The following is a 25042-nucleotide window of genomic DNA, read 5'->3' on the forward strand; positions in this document are numbered from 1 at the left end:
GCAAGACCAGCTAAGTAGGTTGCGGGACCCAGTACAAAATAAAAAGTCAAAGCTCCTGCTCGGTTAAAAAAATGTGAAGAGCCTGACCTGTGGTGGCGCAGTGGATAAGGCGTCGACCTGGAAATGCTGAGGTCGCCGGTTCGAAGGCCTGGGCTTGCCTGGTCAAGGCACATGTGGGAGTTGATGCTTCCAGCTCCTCCCCCCTGTCTCTCTCTCTCTCTCTCTCTCTCTCTCTCTCTCTCCCTCCCTCTCTCTCTCCTCTCTAAAATGAATAAATAAAATAAAATAAAATAAAAAAAATAAAATTAAAAAAAAAATGTGAAGAATTTCAAGATAGCACCTGACCAGTGGTGGCGCAATAGATTGAGCATCAGCCCTGGATGCTGAGGGCCCCCTTTTGAAACCCTGAGATCACCAGCTAGAGCACAGTCTCATTGACTTGAATGTGGCAGGCTTGCTGGCTTGAGCACAGGATCACCAGCTGGAGTGTGGGATCACTGACATGATCCCAAGGTTGCTGCTTGAGCCCAGGGTAACCGACTTGAGCAAGGGGTCACTGGCTTGAGCCTTCCGGTCAAGGCACATATGAGAAAGAGATCAATGAACTAAAATGAAACAACTATGAGTTGATGTTGCTTATCTCTCTCCTCCCTGTCTCTTTCTCTCGCTAAAATAAAAAAGAAAGAAAAAATTTCAAGATGGCAACACTGGGTATTAAAATAAGTGCAGGCGAATCATTTATGAAGTCAGCCCTGCCACCAGGACCAGCAAGGAGGAAATGAGGGATGAGAAGGACCCTGGGGGTCCTCAGTGTCCCTGCTCTGTCCCCTCCCGAGGCACCACACGAGGAACTCTTGTGGAGGAAGGATAGAGGAGCAAACACAAGCATGCCCTGTGTGCCAGGCGATGCTCTCAGCACTGCACACACACACACCCCCCATGGGGCAGACACCTTTAGTATATTGTACAGATGCATGAAATGACACATGGAGTTTAAGTGACTTGCCCAAGATCACCCTACTAGTGGCAGCAGAGCCAGGACTCAGATGTAGAAAGTCTGACCCCAGAGCCAGGCCTCTTAGCCCCTGTGATTTACTCTTCCAGGGGGTTCTGCACAATTGCTGAGAGAGGGCACCGTGGTGGGGGAACTGTTAGAGAAGTGTAAACAGGTCACCGGGCTGCAGGCTCCTCTCTTTTATGGTCCTTGGTAAAACCACACCAAACCCACCTAGGAGGTGAGCAAGGTGGCCAGGAGCCAAGCTGCCCAGATAGGCAAAGGGGACTGTGTGCTCATCCAGCTGAGCCGTGTCTTAGTTTGGGCTCCCTTAAAGCAAAGCCTGAGATGAGATGCAGGTAGTTTATTTGGGAGGACCCCTGGAATGAGTGAGGGAGAAGCGAGAGTGGGAAGGGAAAGGGGAAGGGGAAGGGGGAGGGGAGAGGAGAGGAAGGGAGGGGAGGGGAGGGGAGGGGAGGGGAGGGGAGGGGAGGGGAGGGGAGGGGAGGGGAGGGAAGGGAAAGGAAAGGAAGGGAAGGGAAGGGAAGGGAAGGGAAGAGGGAGGGGGAAGGGAGGGGGGAGGGGAGGGGAGGGGAGGGAAGGGAAGGGAAGGGAAGGGAAGGGAAGGGAAGGGAAGGGAAGGGAATGAGAGAAAGCCAGTGTCAGGAAGCATTACCATGGCCCCCACTGTAGGCGGGGGGAGCTAGGCTCTTTAAGACATGCACTCACCTGCCACCTCCTGCCTCCATTGGGTAGGGGCTGCCCCTGCAGAGGTAGGAAAGCCCCCCTGGCACTGGAGAAGCCCCAAGGCCAAAAGCAGAAAGACTCAAGACATGACTTAAGGTGGGATGTGCCCAGGGTGAGTGTGAGTCCCCAGGGAACCTGAGCCGGTCACCACAATGGCAGCCGAAGACAGTGGGTCAAGGAATATAGTGAGGGACACCAAAGATGCCTGTACAGGGGCCACCAGCCTTCCCCAGGGACCTGCCTCCCCAGGAAGGCCCCCCAAGAATGTCTGTGAACAAAATGCCGTTTGCATTGTCTTCCTCCCTATTTCTTGGTTCCCCTTCTCTCTTTCCTCACTGAGTGCAGTTCTCCTCTCCCTGACTCTGCCCAGGGAACAAACGCCAGAGCACAGAGAGTGGAACAGAGGGCGGAGTCCATCCATTCGTCTGTTAGCTGTTGTCAGCTGAGTGGACTGGGGAGGGGTGAAGGAGGGGAGAAAGGACACTAGCTCTGTCATCCTTACAGCAGCATGTTGACACACCCCAGATGGCATCACAGAAATTAGCTGGGCCCATGCGGAAGGGCTTCAGGGCAGGGTTAATCCCCAGAGGCTTCCTCAACAAGAAGCCCAGAAGCCCAGGGAAGGCTTCCGAGCGAGCCTTCGCTGCTGGCAGGAGAACACTGGGGCTGTACTCTGCTCCTCAGTCCACTCCTCCTGCCTGTGGGCCCTCTGCAGCCTCTAACGGCTGCTGGCCTGAGGCTGTCCGGGCTCAGTGGGCCACCTCTGAGCCTCTTAGCCAAGTCCTCCCCACCCCGCCGTCCTCCTCCCTGACGCACTCCTCCTTTGGCCCACTTCTTCAAAGCCACGCACATTCTAGGCCCTAATCACCTCTCAAGGCTCTGAGAACTAGTTGACAAGTTGATCAGCCCAGAACCTGCTGTGAGCAGAGCATAGGTGCTGCTCTCCCCTTCAGAATCTGGGGGGCGGGGAGGGCGGGGGACGAGGAATCCAGGCCTGCGAAGTAGGAATCTCTGGGCAAGGTCCCAGTTCAGCTTCTTTCTTTCTAGCCAGCGAGGTCACACTGCCTCAGTTTCCACATCTGCAGACAGTATCAGCCCCGCCCTGTCAGCTCACAGTGTTGGTGTTGAGATCAAATGAAACGACGTCTGGAAGCAGAGTTTTCACATCAGTGGAGTCTTATGTAAATGGAACACAGTGACCATTGTTCGCTGCCCTGTGCCTGGCATCATCTTTGTTCCTACGCTCTCTTCCTGGCCCTCACAGTGGACTTCGTTGTTTGGAACTTATTAGTTTGGCAAACTCCTATTTGTCTGGAATCTAAACTGGGGATGCTCCAACAGGCTACTGGTGGGTTGTCTCGGGTTGTGGTTCTGCGGGCGGAGCACTCGGTCCGGGGCCAGAGCCAAGACACCTCCCTCCAGATCCAACCTCTAGGGGCTCTGTGGCTTTTGGCAAAGCCGTTGGTTTCCTAGAGCCTCGTGTGATTCACCTGACAAAAGGGGTTATTAGGCTTGTCCCGCCTACCCCTTGGGTTCTCCGGAGGGTCAAGCTAGATTACATGGGTCAGTGCGGGGTGAGCTAGGTGCTCACGCGCTAAAGTGACTATAGAGACTATTGCTGGAGTAGTCTGCCTTGGTCCCGCAGCATGCATCCACCCACGAGGCCTACTATGGACCTGGACGCACAGACAAGACCCTGAAATGTTTTCTGGATCTTCTGAGAAGGTCAGTGAATGAAGAGAAAGACTCATTCTCTTATAAGCCAGGGGGGTATAGGTAGCCGTCATCATTATGGTGATGGTTGTTCTATGTGTTATGTCAGGGGAAAAAAAAAAAAAAAAACCAAGAGGGAAAGGAGTGAAATTCAAGTCCTAGTAAAGGAAGAAGAAAATGGCAAGATATCTGGGGAGGGACAGCAGGAACCAGAGAAATGCAGCAAGGTGGGACCTAAGTGCAGAGCCTGGAACGAGGCCACGTGGCAGGTGATGTTGGCTTCGCTGTGCTGGCAGAACCCCAATTTTTCTCATGTGTCAGAGGAGCCCTCCCCCTCCCCATGAACCACGGATGAGCTGTGATTGACTTAGAATCTCCTGAGCCAGTGGTCAGCTTACCAGGGTGATCCTGGGCTTCTGGGAGGATTTCCCCCTCCTTGATAAGGAACTGAGAGATGAGAGCACCTCTTCCCTCCTCCCGGTCAACCTCCCACCTGACATTAAGCACCTGAGCTGGATAATTGCGGGTTTGTGTTTCTAACCTGCTCCCACCCCAGCACCCTCTGCCCACACCTTCCTGTTTTGACCCCAGGGCAGGAGAGGCCGAGGCTTGGAGCCGCTGTGGCCCTTCCAGTAAGAAAAAATCCAGGAGTGTCTCAGAGGAGGTGACCAAGGACCCCGACTCTGTTACGGTGTTAAACCTTGGAATCCCCTCCAGGCTTCTTTTTTTTTGTATTTTTCTGAAGCTGGAAACGGGGAGGCAGTCAGACAGACTCCCGCATGCAACCGACCGGGATCCACCCAGCATGCCCACCAGGGGGCGATGCTCTGCCCCTCCGGGGCGTCGCTCTGTTGCGACCAGACCCACTCTAGTGCCTGGGGCAGAGGCCAAGGAGCCATCCCCAGCGCCCGGGCCATCTTTGCTCCACTGGAGCCTTGGCTGCGGGAGGGGAAGAGAGAGACAGAGAGGAAGGAGAGGGGGAGGGGTGGAGAAGCAGATGGGCGCTTCTCCTGTGTGTCCTGGCCGGGAATCGAACCCGGGACTTCTGCATGCCAGGCCGATGCTCTACCACTGAGCCAACCGGCCAGGGCCTCCCTCCAGGCTTCTTGATGTGTGAGAGAAGGAATGTTCTCCTGGTTTAGGTCACTTTAATCCAGTAATGACAAGAGATCCAGGGATAAAACAATGCCGATGTGTGCCTTTGAAGGGTTTGCCCAGCACTTTTATAGACACTTGTTTTATTTGTCACAGAAAACAAGAGGACAAGTGATCTTTCCCTCTTTTTAAAATAAATGAGGAAACTGAGGCCAGGGAGGGATACTGACTGCCGAGGTCACACATTAACTGGTGGGAGATCTGAGAGAGTAAGTCAGGGTTTCCGACTGTCCGCCGGTACTCTTCCCACTCTTCCACCCGGGAGAGACCGAAATCAACACTGGACAGGACTGCCTGACCAGGCGGTGGCGCAGTGGATAAAGCGTCGGACTGGGATGCTGAGGACCCAGGTCCGAGACCTCGAGGTCGCCAGCCTGAGCGCGGGCTCATCTGGTTTGAGCAAAGCTCACCAGCTTGGACCCAAGGTCGCTGGCTTGAGCAGGGAGTTACTAGGTCTGCTGAAGGCCCACGGTCAAGGCACATATGAGAAAGTAATCGATGAACAACTAAGGTGTCACAAAGCTCAACAAAAAACTAATGGTTCCTAGCGTGCGGAGGACCCGGGTTCGATTCCCTGCCAGGGCACACAGGAGAAGCGCCCATTTGCTTCTCCACCCCTCCGCCGCGCTTTCCCTCTCTGTCTCTCTCTTCCCCTCCCGCAGCCAAGGCTCCATTGGAGCAAAGATGGCCCGGGCGCTGGGGATGGCTCTGTGGCCTCTGCCCCAGGCGCTAGAGTGGCTCTGGTCGCAACATGGCGACGCCCAGGATGGGCAGAGCATCGCCCCTGGTGGGCGTGCCGGGTGGTTCCCGGTCGGGCGCATGCGGGAGTCTGTCTGACTGTCTCTCCCTGTTTCCAGCTTCAGAAAAATGAAAACAAACAAACAAACAAACAAACAAAAAAAACTAATGGTTGATGATTCTCATCTCTCCGTTCCTGTCTGTCTGTCCCTGTCTATCCCTCTCTCTGACTCTCTCTCTGTCTCTGTAAAAAGAAAAAAATTAATTAATTAATTTTTAAAAAAAAGCTGGACGGGACTTACAAACACCCCAGACAGCTAACACGAAAGGTCAGACCATTCCCTGTCTCAGCTCCCAGAAGACTCGGGAAAATAAAGAGAGAATTTGATCAACTCTGGGTCAGCCATTAGGTTGGGGAACTGGGAACGAAACGTAGGAAGTGGGGAGATGGACAGAGGAGGAAGGTGGCAGGCGCCTCTGCACCCTCAGGAAGCCCCTCGACGGAGGAGGGAAGGGTGAGAAAGGGCAGAACAAGGACAGGCATCTTTCCAAAGCGCTGAACCGCAGGCACTATGCACCGGGCAGTGGAGAGACAGCCACGCGCATGCGCTAGAGACAAGTGTCAGGAGCACGCTCTGCCCCAGGAGCTCTCTAGAAGAGGTGAGGTCTGAACAGAGGAAGGAGCCAAAGAACTTGGGGGAGGAGCAGGACGGACGAGGAGGGGCGCAGCTGTGCGGCCTCGCTGGAGCGGGAGCGGGAGGCCCGCGCAGGCATCACCAGCAGCTCGGTGGAGAGGAACGTGGTTTTGATTCTTTTGTCCTCCCTCCCACCCTTCCTTCCACTTTTTCTTTCAATCAACAAATCTACACTGGGGCTTACCAGGGGTTAGGTATTGACTGGTTGAAGAAAACTCTGTGGCCAGAGGCTCATAGGCACTTACCCTTGAAGCTCCTGGAAATACGCAGTGAAAAGGCGAGGTCTCTTGGACCTTGCGGTCCAGTCAAGAGAAATAGAGTAAAAAGCAGCCGACTTCCTCATTTTCAGATTCGATATTTGTGAAGTCACCTGCTTGCTAGAACTTATTTACAACCCCAAGGTCAACACCTCCAGCACTTTCAGAGTCATTTGGGGACAAGTGCAGAGTTGTGAAGTTTCAGTCGCCCGATGTGCACGGTGCCAGATGAGGTGGAACCTTTTCATTCTGCTCTGATAGTATAAACAAGCCTCCTTTTTCTGGCCTATTCAGGGTCACTCCTTTTTTTTTTTTTTTTTTTTTTTCCTGAAGTGCCTTACAGAGAAAAGATGAGTGTTAAATAAACTCCATTCAGGCAGGAGTGCTGTTGGCTGTGAGTCCCATGTCAATGAATCAATGAGTATAGTAAATAAGTCATCTTTAAATGGAAACACACATAGCACCAGGTTAGGTATTGACTGGTTGATGAAAAGTCTGTGGCCAGAGGTTCACCCAGAGGCTCAATATTTGCTCATTCGTTGTTCATGGCAACTTTCTAGAACATAACTACCTCAATTAATGAGATAGGACTATGTTTTATTTATGATGAGTGCATAATAATCAAACAGGGAGATGGACTGGCCTGTGATAGGGGTGAGGTACTTGAGGTGTTGTAGCAAAACCAGCAAGAGTATACAGATGTTCACACCAAAGTTCAAAGTTAAAGGAGTCTTTTATTCAAAGCCGGCGACGCATGGAGACTGTTGGGCAGATGAAATATATTATGCTCACTTTATTAAAAATGGCGCTGCCCACGTGGAAGCCTCTTGCCCCTGTGATTGCTTGGGATGGGCATGATTATGTTAGTATGTGTTGGGGGAGGGTGTAAAGCCAGTAGTCACGGCCAGGGCCACCATCACAGCAGCCTAGCCTATGCAGGTTCACATTGGATTCGGACAGTCGGTAAAGAAACAACGGAGCCAAAAACTGATAGGCCATTTTCTTTAATTCTAGCTTGCACCCGGCGGGCAAGTAAAAACACACACTGGGCTCCAAAACCCACTCACATTCAGTGCTCACAAAGCTACTGACTTTTCCGAGTTTCCTAGAATCAAAGATTTCTAGCTCACCAGACTTATTCACCTCTGTTCCCCATCTCCTTCCTTCTCCAGCATCAAACTGCACAAACTGGCCTCTCACTCAGCACTCCGCCATCTTGGCTGCTTCTCCTGGCCTCCTCCACATGGCCTCCTTCTGCTCTCTGCTCTGCTCTCTCCTCTAATGATAATCTCAGGAACCAAGAGAGCAAGCTCCCGTTCTACCCCTATTTTATAGTGTAGAAATCCAAACCTTTAATCCAATATACAAATAGGGAAGTCTCTAATACAAAGTCACTTCTCTGAGGCATGATTGGATTGTACTGCCCCACATCAAAAAGGGTGGGAAAGGCTTAATTCCAAAACCAAGCCCCAGGCTACAATGATTCTGCCTGCCTTTAGCCCACCCCAACACACATTAATATCACCTGGCAGCGTTATCTTTAACAAAGTGAGCATAATACATTTTATCCGCTTTTGCGCCAAAAGGTTTTAAAAGGAAGAGAGATCACGTTGTTCCGGAGAAGAGTGATTACATTCTAAGAGGAGCCCATGCTGTAAGAGAGCAGAGAAAGGCCACATGGAAGAGAGAAGAGGCAGCCAAGATGGCAGAGTGCTGAAGTAGAAGCCAGTTTGTGCAGAGAGAAGGAGATGGGGAACAGAGATGAATAAGGCTGGTGAGCTAGAAACCTTTGATTCTAGGAAACTCAGATAAATCAGTGACTTTGGGAGCCCTGAATGGAAAGGGAAGTATTTTCTCACTGTGTGTATTTCTTGCCCGCCGGGTGCAAGCTAGGATTAAAGATAATGGCCCACCAGTTCTTGGCTCCATTGTTTCATTACCGACTGTCCGAATCCAATGCGAACCTGCATGGGCCAGGCAGCTGTGATGGTGGCCATGTCTATTGGCTTTACAGAAACGTAAGTCAGTCAAATCATGCAGCCCCAAACACAGTTTGAAGTTAGCTTTTAAAGACAAAATCACACACTGATTGGGGTATGAGGCGGAGGGGAAGCCTAGCAGTAAAACAAAGCAGTGAAACAAGCTCATTTATAATGTTTATCTATAGGATTAATTCAAGGAGAGACATTCTGGGAACATCTGCAACCTTGCAGCACTAGCCCAAGGCCAGAGCCTGTAACACCCGCCTCAAGGCCAGGAGTAGGGAGTCTTTTATAAAAAATAAGTTCTGCTGAAAGTCTCTTTGTTTTAGAGTAAGTTCTGCTGCTTCATTTCAAAGGGAGACCAGTCTAGAAGGTGACACTTGAGCTAAGATCTGTATGACAAAAAAAGCATGTTGCCTAATGAGACCTGAGAGGGGACAGCAAGGACCCTGCCTGGGTAGGGAAGCTGTGGGCATGGCCGGCAGCGGACTGAGAGCCCGTGCAGCTGGGAGCTGGTCTGCAGTCCCCCTGGGTTTCCACAATGTTTCAGGCTTATCTCACGTGTATCCCTTCAGATCTGGGAGGGTTACATCGTCAGCCCCTGGGCCCTCATTGTACTCCGTTTATAACCTAATGCCTGGCACAGAGATGGTATTTTAAATTGTTTTGATGGATGAATAAATAAGTTCAGAGTTTGCCTCTGGAATGTTCAGGTGCCCAGGAGGGCTTGTGGGTATATAAATCATCGGGGGTGGGGGTGGGGGGATTCTGTGTCAGCAGGGCAGGTGGAGGGGGCATGTGGCTGTGGGCAGTGAGTGGTGAGGAGGGCGTAATGCCCCAGTCTCTTTCCAGTGGCTTATTCAAGAGGGAAGGAGAGAAGTCGGGTGGTGACTATAGAGGCAAAGGTGGGGTTTAAAATCCAAAGACCCCAGTACATTTATATGTTAAGGGATTGGATAAGTGGAGAGAGACGGGTGAGAGTAAGGAGAACCAAGGCATGGAACAGGGGAGGGGAGGGGCCTGGAGCACAGGTTGGAAGCTCCAGGAACAGGGTGATCAGCAGACACTCCAGTTTAGACAATGACACAGTCGGGGCGGGGAATGGGCATCCAGCCAAAGCAACTTCACTCAGCTGCCTCACAGGCAAAACAGAACCTCCATCTTCTTCCTGTTAGGTCCAGAGCATTCCTTTTTCTCAACTATTCCTTTGCCTCCAGCATGCAGGAGCCATTGTTGAACTTCAGTGGCCCTATCAGGTCACTGGCCTCCCGCTGGGTCCAGATCTCCAGGTAACATTGGCCAGAGTTCAGGGTAATCCTGCATTCTTCTCCCTGTTGCTCTGTTACCTGACCTCAGAGATTGGGTTACCCTGGGATAGGGTTCACTGCTTTGTCCAGGGCCATGCGATCCTGTCAAGGAAGGAGCATGGGTGTGAATTATTAAGGAAACCTCAGGTTCTCAACAACTCCCTAGGGGTTCAGAGATGCCAAGAAACCCGAGAGGAGCCAGCCCTTGGGGTGCATCAGCTGGGATTGAGCGGACGATCACTTCCCAGGCCTCTGAGCCTACTAGTGATTGAAGCCTGAAGTCTGGGGGCTCCCCAGGGCTGTGTTGAAGGCCCTCTGCACCCAAAGATCTGTAGGGGAGAGATTAGCCCACTGATAGAAACTCAACTCAGAAACTCTTTATTCAGGGATCCCGGGCCTGTGTGAAGACTATGAGGCAAAGTCAATGCCTATTCCCCCTGGAGGAGTTCAGGTGAGACTGGTCTCCCCTAAAGAGAGGCTCAGCTTCACTATGGAAGGCAAGACCCCTATCCTTGGGGAGCTCCTGGCCAGACAGAGGCCACACGCATATGCTGTGACTGTAACTCGTAGCAACTAGGACCAGATATAGGCAAGGTATACTACTACGTAGGAGGCCAGAACTGGCCAGACCAGGGCAGGGGCCAGGCCCAGAGCGGGGGATTAGCAGGAAGTCCTCCCTTGCCAGGGGCTGCCCCGCCAGCTAGTGCAGAGCTGTGCCAAGAGAGTCCAAGCTAGATAGATGCTTGCTGGTTCCGGCTGAGGAGCATTCAGACACTGTGGTTGCTTCCGTACAGGTCCTTGCTGCAAGGATCTTCCTTGCCTATTGCACTAAGTCCCAGACTACTTTCTGAAAAAGGGGAGGGGATAGCAAGGAGGAGTTCAACGTTCAGCCTCTCCAAGCTTCCTTTGGCTTTGGTTATCTAGAGACAGCCCCTGGCTTTGCTCAGGGCTCTAACTTTCCTGCGCTTCAACACATGTTATCACACTCGCTGTGTTTCTTGGGCTCTCAGAGGCTGCAGAGCCTCTGTGTGTGCATGTTCACGTACATACCCCACCATCTACGTGTGCCTGCGCAATCTACATGTGTTGTCATCTTGGTGTGATAATTCATGTTTGCCTGAGTTCTCCAGGTGCATGTGAGTGTGTGCAGATGTGCGCTGGGGTCCTCTTCTGCAAACACTCTGAGTGTTTGTCCACCTGGTTTTGATGTCACCGATGTGATGCCATCAACACAGCCGGCTGAACCTTGAACTGAGTCTCACTACTTCCCTGGCTTTGTCCAGAGCTGACGCATGTGCCCTAATGTCCCAAATGCCTCTTCTTCCTCCTCAGCCTGCCATGAGTCCCTGAAGAACCTTGTATTCTACATCCAAGACTTTCCAAGAAGGGATGAGGATGTCTGATCTTTGGAGGTTCTACTGGGTCTCAGTTCATTTGTTCACTTAATCCTCTATCACTGAGCTTCTGCCAGGAAAGCCCTGTGTTAAGAGTCAGGGCTACAGGCCCTGGCCAGTGGCTCAGTGGGTAGAGCATTGGCCCAGCATATGGATGTCCCGGGTTTGATTCCAGTCAGGGCACACAGAAGAAGCAACCATCTACTTCTCTCCCCCTCCCTTTCTCCCTTCTCTCCCTCTTCCCCTCCAGCATCCAGCGGCTTGATTGGTTCAAGCGTGGCTTGGTTGATCTAAGCACATCAGCCTCAGGTGCTAAAAATAACTTGGTATTTGAGCATCAGCCCAAGCTGGGGTTGCAGGATGTATCCCGGTCAGGGTGCATGTGGAAGTCTGCCTTACTATCTCCCCTCCTCTCACCTAAAAAGAGAGAGAGTGTGTCAGGGCTACAGAGATGAGTAAGACATAATCACTATCTTCTTGAAATGCACACTGTAGTCAGGGTGAAAGGCCTGACAAAACTAATCATGTTCAAAGGCAGCTCTGATGAGAATATGAAAATACCGAGGAAGGAGATACTAATGCCCCAGGAGAACCCAGGATGGTTTCCTTGAGGTCACAATTAGTACTTGAGTAGAGTTTGGACAAAAGAATGTACAGTACAGTATTCCAAGCAGAATAACTGTGCGACTGGAGATTTAGAAATGAGAAAGCCCACGGAGGGTCTACTTCACACCCTCCTCAGGGCTGGTATGCTGTTAGATTCCAGGGGGGTGTCTGTCATATAGAATACAGTGTACCCCCTAAAGTTGTGAGGCTTGATGGTCCTGCCCTTCCTCAACTGTGTTCTTATTAGTCTCTGCACCCCATTCCTCATGTTGCAGTAACCCATTCCAAGTTTAGACCAAATGACTAAAGTGGGGTTCAAAGAATCTGGGGCAGAAGGAGGCAACTGGAGATACAATGATTTCAGACTTCAGGCCTCCTGAACCAGGAGACAATAAACTTTTGTTGGTTTAAGCCTCCAACTCTGTGCTGCTTGTTAGGCAGTCCTAGGAAACGAATCCAGTGCATAACTGATTTCCTCCAAAGAGGCAAAGGCAATTCAGTGAGCAAAAATAGTCTTTTCGGCAAATGGTGCTGGAACAATTGGATATACATATGCAAACGCATAAACTTGGATTCCTACCTTTTAGCATATATAAAAATGAACTCCAAATGGATTGTGAACCTAAATGTGAAACCAAATCTATAAAAATGTCTGAAAGAGCTCAGAAGAGAAAACCATGGTGACCTTCTGTTAAGATGAGATTTTTTTTTAGATGGGACACCAAAACATGCTTCATAAAATAAAAAATTGATAAATTAGACTTCTTGAAGTCAAAATCTTCTGCTCTTCATAAGACACTGTTAAAAGAATGACAAGACAAGTCACAGACTGCAGTGCATATATCTAATATAGGCCTCATGTTTAGATTTTATTTTTAAAACTCAATAATAAAGGAACAAACAGCCCAATTTAAAAAATGGACAAAGATTCAAAAAGACACTCCACCAAAGAAGATATACCGATGACAAATAAGCACATGAACAGATGCTCAAAATTAGTTGTTAGGGAAATGCAAGTGAAAACAACAAAATATTACTACACACCTATTAGATTAGAATGTCTACAGTTAAAGAGCTTCAGTACCGAGTGATGGCAGGAACGCAGAGCATTTTCTTGCACTGCTGGTGGGAACAAAAGCTGAGACAACCATTTTGGAAGACAGTGAAGTAGTTCCTTAAATAAACATATATCCACTACGATCCAGCTAGTCCACTCCTAGGTGTTTACCCAAAAGAAATGAAAGCGTATGTCTACACAAAGGCTTGGACACAAATGCCCATCAGCAGTTGAATGGATCAAACAAATTATGGTATTTATACAATGGATACTGTTCAGTTACAAAGACAGAATAAATATATAAAAATATTTTAATAACAGCGATATATGCAACACTGGATAAATGTCTAAATAATTATGCTGAGTGAAACACTCTGGACCAAAAAATAAAAGTACATACTGGCTGGTCCATTTATATAAGATGTTATAAAACAGAATGAATCTATAGTGATGAAAAGCAGATCAGTGGGCTATGGGGGTGTAGAGGGGAGGGAGATGTGGAAGGAAGGATATGTTCACTATCTCTAGGTGATGGTTTCATGGGTGTACACGTGTCAGAGCTGATCAAAATGCATACTTTAAATATGTACGTTTATTGTATGTCATTAACTCCAGTAAAGCTCTAAAGCAAAAAAAAAGGAGAAAAACTGGATGTGTCCAGTGTTCTCAGAATTAGCACTGCAGACAATGCCTAATGATGGAGGATGGAGGGAGGGCGTGGGGCACGGAGGGGTCCCGCAGCCCTCACTCTCCGGCAGCCACACAAGCCCACCCACATCTACACCCCCCCCAGGACTGGATGCAGTGACAGCAGGCCACTGTCCCCACTCCTCAGCCCCCCCATCAGGAGACTGCCCCGTGCTTGCCTGCTGGCTGGCCAGAGGGAAACGTTAAGGGGAAATGAGGTCAGCAGAGCCTGGGAGCGAGATTCCAAGAGAGTTAGTGCACACGTCAGAAATCATTTGTCCAGTAGATGCTGTGACCCCCTTGGAGAAATCACTTTCTTTGCCTCATTAGTCTTTGCTTCGTCTGCACATGGATCTTTCTGTGGAACTGGGGTTACTGGGAGGGGGGTGTCCAGGGCCCAGGCTTCACTGCAGAGAGATCCCAATAAACTGGGGCTATACTTCCAGATTTTTAAGGGTGTGATCTTTTCCCTTTTAATACAATTGCTTATTAAATGTAATTCCATTTTATAGTTTCATAAGGCTTTTTTATGAAGACATTTATTACAATTCCTGTGAGGGTTCACTCGGCTGGAAGATGAGAGGGTTTATAACCATCTTTCTGGAAACCCCTGCTGAAGGACCATGAGGTAGCTTATTCTCTAAGGAAATTCAGACATCTCTCCTGCGTTTTACCTCTCTGGTTTGTGCTAGAACAGAGTTCAGCTCACCTTCTGCCAGGTGAAATGCCCAGAAATACACCTGCTGTGTATAAATGATCACAATTTCAACATGGTTAGAGTCTTCATAATTGGGAGGCTCTGGCAGCTCTGCTGGGACCCGGATGTTTGGTCAACAGCCTTAAGGAATTTCTCCATAGTGTGAGTTAGAGTCCCCAAGTCCCAGAATAGACTCCCCTCCCCTCACACCTCCACCATGTCATCCTGCATCCTGGGATGATGCTTTACCCATTGAGCCACCTAGCCAGGGCAGTTTTTAAATTTTTTTAATTGTGGTAAATTGCACATAACAAAAATGACCATTTTAGCCGCTTTTAAGCATTCAGTTCAATCATGTTATGTACATTCATGTTGTTGTGCATCCAAAATTCTTTTCATCTTACAAAACTGAAATTCTGTTCCCATTAAACAACTCCCCATTTCCCTCTCTACCCAGGCCCTGGCAACTACCGTTCCACTTTCTGTCTCTCTGAATTTGACAACTCTAGGTACTGCATATGATTGGAATCATATATATATAGTATCTGTCCTTTGTGACTGATGTCACCCAGCACAATGTCCTCAAGCTTCATCCATGCTGTAGCTTGTGTCACAATTATCTAGAATTTCAGTTTTGCAAGAAGGAAAGAATCCTGGCGATGAGGGGTTGTAATTTGCACAATGATAAGAATGTTCTTCATGCCACTGAACTGTACACTTAAAACTGGTTAAGATGGTAAATTTTATATACGTGCATCTTACCACACTTAAAACAACAACCACAGGAACAGGTGAGATCCGTCAAGGGCGTGCAGTGCCCGGCAGATCCAACCCGAGTGGGTGGGCTCCCGTGTCCCGCTCTGCAGCACTGTGCTGTCCTGCCACTCGGAGCGGGGGTCACACTGAGAGAGCCGGAACCCCGAGTCCTCTGTGCGTGGCTGTGGATTCAGCTTTGGGGTTTGTTACCAGCAGGAATGGGCTGTCCAGCGGGGCATTCAGAGGGAGACAATGTCAGACCTAACAGGGTTCTCTGATCAGACAGAAGACAAGAACTCTGGTGTGTGTGTGTATTGGGGGGGGGGAGTCTGAGGGTCTCACGGCCACTGTGACGGGATGAGCCAAGAAGAAAGTTGCGTGAGGGTGGGTAAGCCAAGGGGCCATGTTTAATGAGAGACCTGGGTGGTGCCAACCGGAAGAAGGGCACCTGCTTTTGTGACCTCTGTAGAGGCCCCTAGAGGGGCAAAGGAGCGGGGGGTGCAGGGAGCTGTCCCCCCTGAGAGGCTTCTGACCCTCTTCTGTGAGTGGGGAATAGGGGAAGAGGATGGTAGGGACAGAGAAGGGGAGGGACAAGAAGCTGGGTGGGCACAGGGTCAACTCACCATGGCCCCTCCCCCATCCCTTTCCATGTGTCTTAGACCTGACTGGACCCTGACTGGGGAATAATTTTCTTTCATCCCCCTTAGAGATAAGGAGTAAGTTACCACTAAGAATTGTCTCCTTGGCCCTGGCCGGTTGGCTCAGTGGTGGAGCGTCAGCCTGGCATGTGGAGGTCCTGGGTTCGATTCCCGGCCAGGGCACACAGGAGAGGCGCCCGTTTGCTTCTCCACCCCTCCCCCTCTCCTTCCTCTCTGTCTCTCTCTTCCCCTCCCAAAGCTGAGGCTCCATTGGAGCGAAGATGGCCTGGGCGCTGGGGATGGCTCCTTAGCCTCTGCCCCAGGCACTAGAGTGGCTCTGGTCGCAGCAGAGCGAGGCCCCGGAGGGGCAGAGCGAGGCCCCGGAGGGGCAGAGCATCGCCCCCTGGTGGGCAGAGCGTGGCCCCCTGATGGGCGTGCCGGGTGGATCCCGGTCGGGCGCATGCGGGAGTCTGTCTGACTGTCTCTCCCGGTTTCTAGCTTCAGGAAAAAAAAAAAAAAAAAAAAAAAAAAAAAAAAAAATATATATATATATATATATACACACACACACACACACACACACACACACGAATTGTCTCCTTTATAAACAATTTTAGGTCGTTTTCAAGAATCCAGATAACAACAACAACAAAAAAAATCTAGATTATAAAATAAAAATTAGAATGATCAGAGAAAATACAAACTGAATGTAAGGTCAATAGGAACACACAATCTCTCTCTCTCTCTCTTTCTCTCTCTCTTTCTGATTTGTCCCTGGCATAGCAGATCTCTTGCTGGGGTGTAAGTGCTCTCATCCTGTTTTGAGGGCAGCAGGGAAGCCAAGAGCACACAGCAGAGAATATGCTGGAGTCTTACTGTTATCCATGCAGGGTGGGGCCAGGCAGGAGTGAGGGAGGGGCTCAGAGACCACTAGAGGGAGACCTGAGTCGGGAACCCACAAGCAAGAAGCACAAGGGGCCAGACCGTTCAGCGCCAGTTGAAGTTACCAGGTCCCAGTCTCTCTAGGGCTTCGTTCTAACAAGCAGAGGCTTGGGACCCGGCTGCGACTCTTCTCTGGGACAGGACAGCAACTGGATTACCTCCGGGGGACTCACTGGAAGGTGCTGAGGAAAAGCTCCGTCAGCCTCTGCCCCCAGACGAGGTTTGCGGGGGCGGGGGGGGGGGGCCCTGCCTGGTCCCCGTGGGAGAGGAGGCTGGCCTGTGCAGCCAGGCCTGGGAGTTTTAATGCAATGGGGGCCCCCAGTTAAAAGTTCCTGGCAGGGGAGTGGGGCGGGGCAGGAAATGCACGTCCTGAGGATTAGCTCAGTGCATGTGCAAGGCTGTTCCCAGCAGTGGAAGAGCTGGTTTAAGCCACGGAGCTTATTACAGCGTTGAACAACCTCCTACTCCCCAGGTAGATAAATAGAGATGCTTCAAGGGATAACCTAATCAAAAAGTCAAGGAGTCAACATGAACAGGATGCCTGTACTTTCCTCTTCCTGGTACCTGGAGCCCTGAAGGGCCGGCTCCTCCTGGGAAATCTTTATGGCTCCCTCCCTTTCATACACACTTATTTATGGCCTCGCCCTCTCACCCTCCCCCCCCCCCCCCTTCAGTGCTGACAACCTTGTTTAGACCCTGCAGGGGATACTGATTTTGGATACCGATTTTGCACTGCCTACTGCAGTGAAGACTGTGCACATGCATAACCTTATTTTAGGCCGTAGTTCCTGGAGCAAGTTGAGGCTCAGATTCCTGACAGCTTTTGGCCTGTAAACCCTCAGGGCCACGAGGCCTTAAGCCAGGTGGCCTCACCAGTTCTGCCAGGAAGCCAGTTCAAGACAGGGCTCAGGCCACACGAAGATTTTTTTGACAACCTTCTAATGTTCCAGTGCTTAATAAAAGAATAACAAATGTTTATTGAACTTGTACTATAATGTAGCTTCACAATTTTAGAAGTCGGAACTAGAGGTTAGGTGATGTTTTTATGCCCTTTAATGATAAGACAACTAGATCTGAGTAAGCAGAAAACCAATTCTCAAACTGGATTTTGTTTGTCCCCAAAGCCTTCCTTGTATCTAATACCAAGTTTCTCAACTTCCGGGAGCATCCACAACTCCTGAGGGAAGCCCACCCCAAAGTTCCAGATTTAGTAGGCCTGAATTGTATTTCTCAAAAGCTCAGAGGGGGCACTGGCAGTCCCCAGGAGTCACTCTTTCAGTTGCACTGCCCTGAACTGTACTTGCGGCTCCCAAACTCCTGCAGAGGCCATCTGAATCACTTATAACCCTCTGGCGTTGTCACTTCACGGTCTCTATTGATTAAATCCAGCCACCGTGGGTATTGCATGTCCCCACCACCTCAGCCAGAGAGCCTCATGGTTCTCCCCTAAAATCAGGGCTGCAGAAGGGAGAGGCACAAACTAACATCCCCATCTGTGCTCAAGATGCATTTTTCTGGTTTCTGGTCAAGGTGGTGGCATCGATAAATGCTACACTTGCCTCTTGCCACAACGACTTCAAAATTACAGCTAAACTACAGAACAATCATCATTGAAATCTAGATAAACAGAAGCCATATAACGAAGGACATACAGAAGAAGCCACATCAAAATTGATAGGAGGAGTGAAGACGAGGAACGAGCTGGTCCCACACCCACATATGGTGGATAAAAATCAGGAGGGATATTTTGGCTTCAGAGTTTCCTCCTGAGGAGCCAGTGATCCCAGCCTCACACCAGAACCCCCAGCATAGGATTCTAGTGCCAGGAAGAGAAGTCCCCATAACTTATGTCTGTAAAAGCTAGTGGGGATTATGGCTGAGTGAGATGAAGGGTTGCTGGCGTCCAGGATAACTCTCTTAAATGTCCAGTGCACAGACTTACTCAAACTCACTCTCTCCAAGCTTTAGCACAGGGGCAGCAGCTCAAAAGGTGCCAAAGGCATATGGGAAAGAACTGAGTTGTGTAGCTTCAAGAAGAGGACTGGAGGTGAAGATTTCTCATAAATGGAGTGTTGGCAAAAGCCATTACTCCTTTACTGAACCTTCTTTCTGCAGGCACAGATGGGCGCCATATCTGAGTCTCCATCAACCTAGCTGATGTTGTTCACCCCACCTGGTGATTCCCTGAGACCCTGCCTGTAAGTCCAGTTGTCGTGGCTGCTGCCACAGCCTCCTGGCTCGTGCAGGTTCACATTTAATTTAGATAGATGGTAATGAAACAATGGAGCCAAGAACTGGTGGCCATTTTCTTTATTCTAGCCTTGCACTCAACAAGAGAGTAAAAGCAAACACATGAGCACCAAAATCCATTCACACATTCTCCAGTCCCACAACCAGGAGAATTTTTTTGAATTTTCCTAGAATCAAAGGCCCTACCAGTTCAGTGGAGCTCACAAAGCCCCTCACCTCTGTACCCCTTAAGCTCCCTGCCATCTTGGCTGCCTGCCTACTCTGCAACCACATGGCCTCTTCCAAAATAGCCTCCTAGCTGCTCCTACTTAAAACTTTTTGGCAAGACAACCCTTCTTCCAGCACACATTAGCATAACCAAGCCCCTTCCCAAGCATAAAGGTAATTAGCTATATCACATGGGAGCATCATCATGTGAGCAGCGGCCATTTTTAACAATAAAAGTGAGCAAACCCCCAAAATACAGATTTCATAAACTTATCTGCCCAACACTGCCCCACCCAACTTGTGGGCCTACCCAAGCAGATTCTAAGGGTCTTTCCCTGAAAACAGTCTATCTTGGTTTGAGCTGTGGATTTTCCTAAATTCTGTCAAAGGTTCACAAATCCCAAACAAGTAACATTTGGCCTCAGCATGCCCTATACCTCTTGTTAAGCCACCCCAAGTCCAGCCTGAGTAGCAGCCAGCCTCAGTTTGCAACTCACCTTCTTCAGGAATCACCAAGCCTAGCGCAATCACTTTGTAGCTCATACCAGGTGGCCTCAGGCAAGGCACAGGAAGTGGCTGGCTTTGGCTTGCACCTTCCAAAAGGTTCTAAAAACAACATACCCAGTGGCCAGCTTCAGGCCACACCTGAGCACCACCCAGCCACCTCCACAAAAGACACACTCAAAGGGAAGACTTGGCAGGCACCAGAGTCCCACTTAAGCAATCCTGCTCTGTAGGGTCAGCCTCTATGCAACACCTTCTCCACTGTAGTGACAGCCAGTCCTCACAATCAATCAGCCTGAGGGTCAATCCTTCCCACTGATGTGCCAACAGCAATCAAGGTTCAACTGCAACAGGAAGGCACACACAATCCACACAAGAGACACAGCTGGAATATCCAACTTAGGTGACCAGGGAAACTACACCACTGGGCTCACAGGATACCTACTATATAAGACCACCCTACCTGGGAGACATAGCAGCTGTACCTAATACCTAAAAACAAATGCAAGGAGGCTGCCAAAATGAGGTGACAAAGAAACATGTCCCAAGTGAAAGAACAGACAAAAAGTCCAGAAAAAGAACTAAGCAAAATGGAGATAAGCATCTACTAGATGCAGAATTTGAAACCGTGATTATAAAGATGCTCAATGAACGCAGTGAGAACTTCAACAAAGAGACAGGAAACATAAAAATGGGGATAGAAAAGATGAAAAAGAACCAGTTAGTAATGAAGAATATAATAACTGAAAAAAAGACTATGTTAGAGGGGATCAATAGTAGATTAGATGAAGTCAAGGATCAAATCAGTGATTTGGAAGATAAGGTAGCAGAAACTACCCAATCAGAATAGCAAAAAGAAAAACAAATATTCTGAAAATGAGGATAGTTTAAGGGCTTCTGAGACAATATCAAACATACCAACATTGCCATCATAGGGCGTAGCAGAAGGAGAAGAGAGAAAACAAAGAATTAAAAACCTATCTGAAAAAATAATGTGATGGAAAACTTTTTTAACTTGCCAAGGAAATAGATCTACAAGCCCAGGAAGCTCAGAAGGTCCCAAACACGATGAATTCAAAGAGGCCCACACCAAGACACATCATAACTAAAATGCCAAAGGTTAAAGACAAAGATGGATTCTTAAGAGCAGCAAAGGAAAAGCAGTGAGTTATCTACAAGGAAACTCCCATAAGATTGTCAGCTGATTTCTTAACAGAAAATTTGCAGGCCAGAGGGCACTGGCATGAAATATTTGAACTGATGAAGAACAAAGACCCATATAACTAAGATTACTCTAATCAGCAAAGCTATCATGTACAGTAAAAGGATAGATAAATGTCTTCCGAGAATAGAAAGAGCTAAAGGAGTTCATCACCAACAAACCAGTATTACAAGAAATGTTAAAAGATGTTCTAGAAGAACAAGAAGAAGGAGAGGAAGAAGCAAGATAAAAATATTTGAATTATAAAATGACAGTAACTGCATATTATCAACAACTACTTTAAATGCAAATGGATTAATCAAGTATAATGTAAATGCTTGAATCAAAAGACATAGGGTGGCTGAATGGATAAGAAAATAAGACCCTTAAATATGCTGTCCACAAGAGACTGAATTCAGATTGAAAGACACACACAGACGAAAAGTAAAAGGATGGTTAAGATAGTTCATGCAAATGGAAACAAACAAGCAAACAAAAGCTGGGGTAGCAATACTTATACTAGACAAAAGAGACTTTAAAACAAAGGCTGTAACAAGAGACTGTGAAGGACCCAGCAATTTCACTTCTGGTTATTTATCTGAAGAAACCCAAAACACTAATTTGAAAAAAGATATGCATTTCTATGTTCATTGTAGCATTATTTACAATAGTCAAGATAAGGAGACAACCTAAGTGGCCATCAATAGATGAATGAGTAAAGATAGATGGTGCATATATACAATGGAAATACATACATGAAAGCAAGAAAAAAAAAAAAAGAAATCTTGCCATTCGTAACAACATGGATGGACCTAAAGGATATTGTGCTGAGTGAAATAACTCAGACAGAAAAAGGCAAATGCCATATGATTTCACTTACATGTGGAATTTAAAAACCAAAATAAATGACCAAACAAAACAGAAACAAACTCATAGATACATGGAACATTCCGATGGTTGCCTGATGGGAAAGGGGTTAGTGGATGGGTGAAAAGGGGGAAAGAATTAAGAAGTACAAATAGTTACAAAATAATCATAGGGATGTAAAATACAGCATAGGAAATATAGTTAATATATTGTCAGGTGTCAGATGGGTACTAGACTTACCAGGGCAATCACTTTGTAAGTTATATAAATGTCTAATCACTAAGTTGTACACCTGAAACTAATATAAACTGTGTGTCTACTGTAATTGCAAAATAATTTTTTTTTTTTAAAGATGCACACGTTTTCATTACCAGCAAAACACAACAGCACAAGTCTGTTCTATTCCTAAGGAAACTGAACTTGCCCTCCTGTGGAAGCAGGGGGAGAAAGGGGCAGGGTTAACTGGGAGATCAAGAGCCCCAGCTATTTGCCCTTGGGCATCTTCTTTCGGTCATTTGCAGCACTTTTTACCATTGTAATTTACACTGACTTCAGTATTGTTTGGTTAGTGCCCTGGCCTTTGTTATAATGATAGTGCCATTAGCACAGGCCTTTTGTTTGTCTCTTCACCCACTGTTTGCTCAGCCTTTAGAAACAGCAGCTGGCACCAAGATGGGGGCAAGACAAATGAGTTGAATGAACAAATAGACAGTAGACAAACAAAGGAGTAAGTAAATAAACAAATGCAGAAACAGTCACGGACAGGCCGCCTGCTGACTTGTAAAGAAGCTGGAATACAGGCAATCCTTTGGTTATGAACGGGATAGGTTCTGTAGGTTTGTTGTTAAGTTGAATTTGGATGTAAGTTGAAACGGGTGCATTTATCTATTAAATGCAACCTGTACAGATGTTTGTCTTAGCACAGTACTTAGTTTTACCTTTCTGTGCATATAAATACTTAAACATTTTCAAATACTGTACAACCTTAAACAATCTTGGATGACGCAGAAGGTGAGGGACTTGTAGGAGAGGATAGGACTGGTGTTAGTTAGAGTCAGGGTTTGATTCTGGGGCTGGAGTCCATTTCTTGAAGTAGGCGTCCAAGGAAGTTTATACAGAGCTTTTTTCCCCCCATCATAGCTAACCCTATAGCATCTCAGGCTTTTGGTAACTGTAGGGTATACTTGGGTGAACCTCTCTGTATCAGTATCTTGCTTCTCTAACTTTGCCATTCCTGCCTGCTTCAGTGAGATGAAAAGCATCCACTAATTCAGTGGTTCTCAAAGTGTGCGCCCTAGAAGATTTCCAGGTGCGCCCTATGATTTTCCAGAGAAATATGTGCCTGTTGGTGACCAAAAAACCAACAGGGTTTTGGAGTTTAGATTTTGGGAGGACAGAGGTGTGGGGAATTGGCTGTAAACTGACAGTCTGCCCAACCCCCCACCTCACTTGCCTGATTAGGTTGCAAAAGGCTATTAAGCTGTGGTGCTGGAATGTTCCTGGGAAAGACTGGAGGCAAGTTTCTTCTATTTTTTGTTTGGTATAAAGTTAAGATAATATGTATGGTGGGAGTTTTCTGCACTCAACACAATTAAGAGTAAAAAGAGAGGAATTCTTCAATGTATTAAGGAGGAAATGAGAGTTTGCCTCTCATATGTATGCCCAAACGTTGAAGAAATTGCTAGGACACATCAGGCTCATGTTTCTCATAAACACAAGAATGAAAAAACTTAATACATTCATGTCAGGACCTGCCGTATTTACTAAATCTTACAAAGAATGTATCTATCTATATAAAAAGATAACTTTTTGTCATTTTTTTTATTTTTTAACTCCTCTTTTTTATGAATTCTAAAAAGTATAACTCAAAAAATGTAACATAAAAATGTTTTTTAATGTCAGAATAAATTTAATTTTGTCATATTTATTTCATTTAATTACCATAAAAGCACATGTTGGGCAGATAAAATATATTATGCTCACTTTGTTAAAGATGGCGCTGCCCACGTGAGGCCGTGGCCCAGGTGATATTAATGTGTGTTGAGAATCCTTGTAGCCTGGGGCTTGGTTTTGGGATTAAGCCTTTCCCACCTTTTTTGATGTGGGGTGGTACAATCCAATCATGCCTCAGAGAAGTGACTTTGTATTAGAGACTTCCCTATTTTGTATATTGGATTAAAGGTTTTGACTCTACACTATAAAATAGGGGCAGAACGGGAGCTTGCTCTTGGCTCCTGGGATGATTAGCATTAGAGGAGACAGCAGAGAGCAGAGAAAGGCCACATGGAAAAGGCCAGGAGAAGCAGCCAAGATGGTGGAGTGCTGAGTGAGAAGCCAGTTTGTGCAGGGAGAAGGAAGGAGATGGGGAACAGAGGTGAATAAGGCTGGTGAGCTAGAAACCTTTGATTCTAGGAAACTCGGATAAGTCAGTAGCTTTGTGAGCACTGAATGTGAGTGGGTTTTGGAGCCCAGTGTGTGTTTTTACTTGCCCGCCGGGTACAAGCTAGAATTAAAGATGACAGCCCATCAGTTCTTGGCTCCGTTGTTTCTTTACCGACTGTCCGAATCCAATGCGAACCTGCATGGGCCAGGCGGCTGTGATGGTGGCCCTGGCCTTGGCCACTGGCTTTACAGCACACATGGACTTTATATTATTTTCTTTAATATTTGACGTACTTATTATAACATATTTCTCAGAAATTTGTATGTAGTGTGCCTACAATTATTTGTAGGATTTTAAATGCACCCCAACTTGAAAAAGTTTGAGAACCACTACACTAATTCTTTTGTAGAAAACTTTTTTGGTTCTAGAGTTTCTAGGTCCCTGTTTTCTTTCCTAAATGCTTCCATCTGCTGCGCTAGTTCCATCAGGTCTTCATTGGTTAGTTCTTTGCCACTGTGATATGATATCCTTTTCACTGATGTCCAACTGCAGTTGATTACCAATAGTCCTTATGGCGCTCCATTCATAAGTATGAGTTGTACGTAAGTTGATGATTTTAATTCTGGGACTAACTGTACTAACTTGGCTGGATAGAGAAACCAGAAGAAAGACTCTGTTCTGGGACACTTGGCTTCCCATCCTTTTTCTCGAAGGAGTGCACCTTTACACAGGAGTGCAGTATGTAGCCTGGTGTGTCTCACCTGCAGAGTAATTTGGACAGGGATGTATTTGTTTGCTAGGGTGGCTGTTTCAAATTTCCACAAACTGTCCCACTGTTCTGGAGGCCAGAAGTCCGAGATCCAGGAGTCGACAAGGTTAGTTTCTGCACGGGAGAATCTGTTCCACACCTCTCTCCCCTGCTTCTGCTGAGAGACTAGCAATCTTGACTTGTAGAAGCAGAACCTTGACAGCCTTCGACTTCACAGGGTGTTCTTGTGTGCTTCCAAAATTCCCCTTTTTGTAAGGACCCCAGTCATATTGGATTAGGGCCCACCAAAATGACTTCGTGTTAACTAATTTCATCTACAAGGACCCTATTTCCAAATAAGGTCACATTCTGAAGTCCTGGAGGTTATGACTCCAACATGGCTTTTCTTGGGAGACACCATTCAACTCATAACAGATGGATAGTGAGCAGTTTGTGTTTGCAGGCACACTTTCCAAAAGGAGGCCCTTTTCATTTGTATCCAGAGGTAATCTGTTGA

The 25042-nt window shown here is 47.6% G+C and overlaps 1 protein-coding gene across 1 annotated transcript in view; it reads left to right on the forward strand.

Annotated features, from left to right (window-relative positions):
* The first annotated feature begins 3348 nt into the window (after nucleotides 1-3348).
* The window catches only part of NEK2 (NIMA related kinase 2), a 56266-nt gene continuing 34572 nt past the window's right edge, over nucleotides 3349-25042 (forward strand). The window contains exon 1 of the mRNA XM_066261422.1: nucleotides 3349-3466. The gene's annotated coding sequence lies outside the window, so the exon portion shown is untranslated. The remainder of the gene's footprint in view (nucleotides 3467-25042) is intronic.

This window comes from Saccopteryx bilineata, chromosome 2 (assembly GCF_036850765.1).
Source record: "Saccopteryx bilineata isolate mSacBil1 chromosome 2, mSacBil1_pri_phased_curated, whole genome shotgun sequence".
Lineage (NCBI taxonomy): Eukaryota > Metazoa > Chordata > Mammalia > Chiroptera > Emballonuridae > Saccopteryx > Saccopteryx bilineata.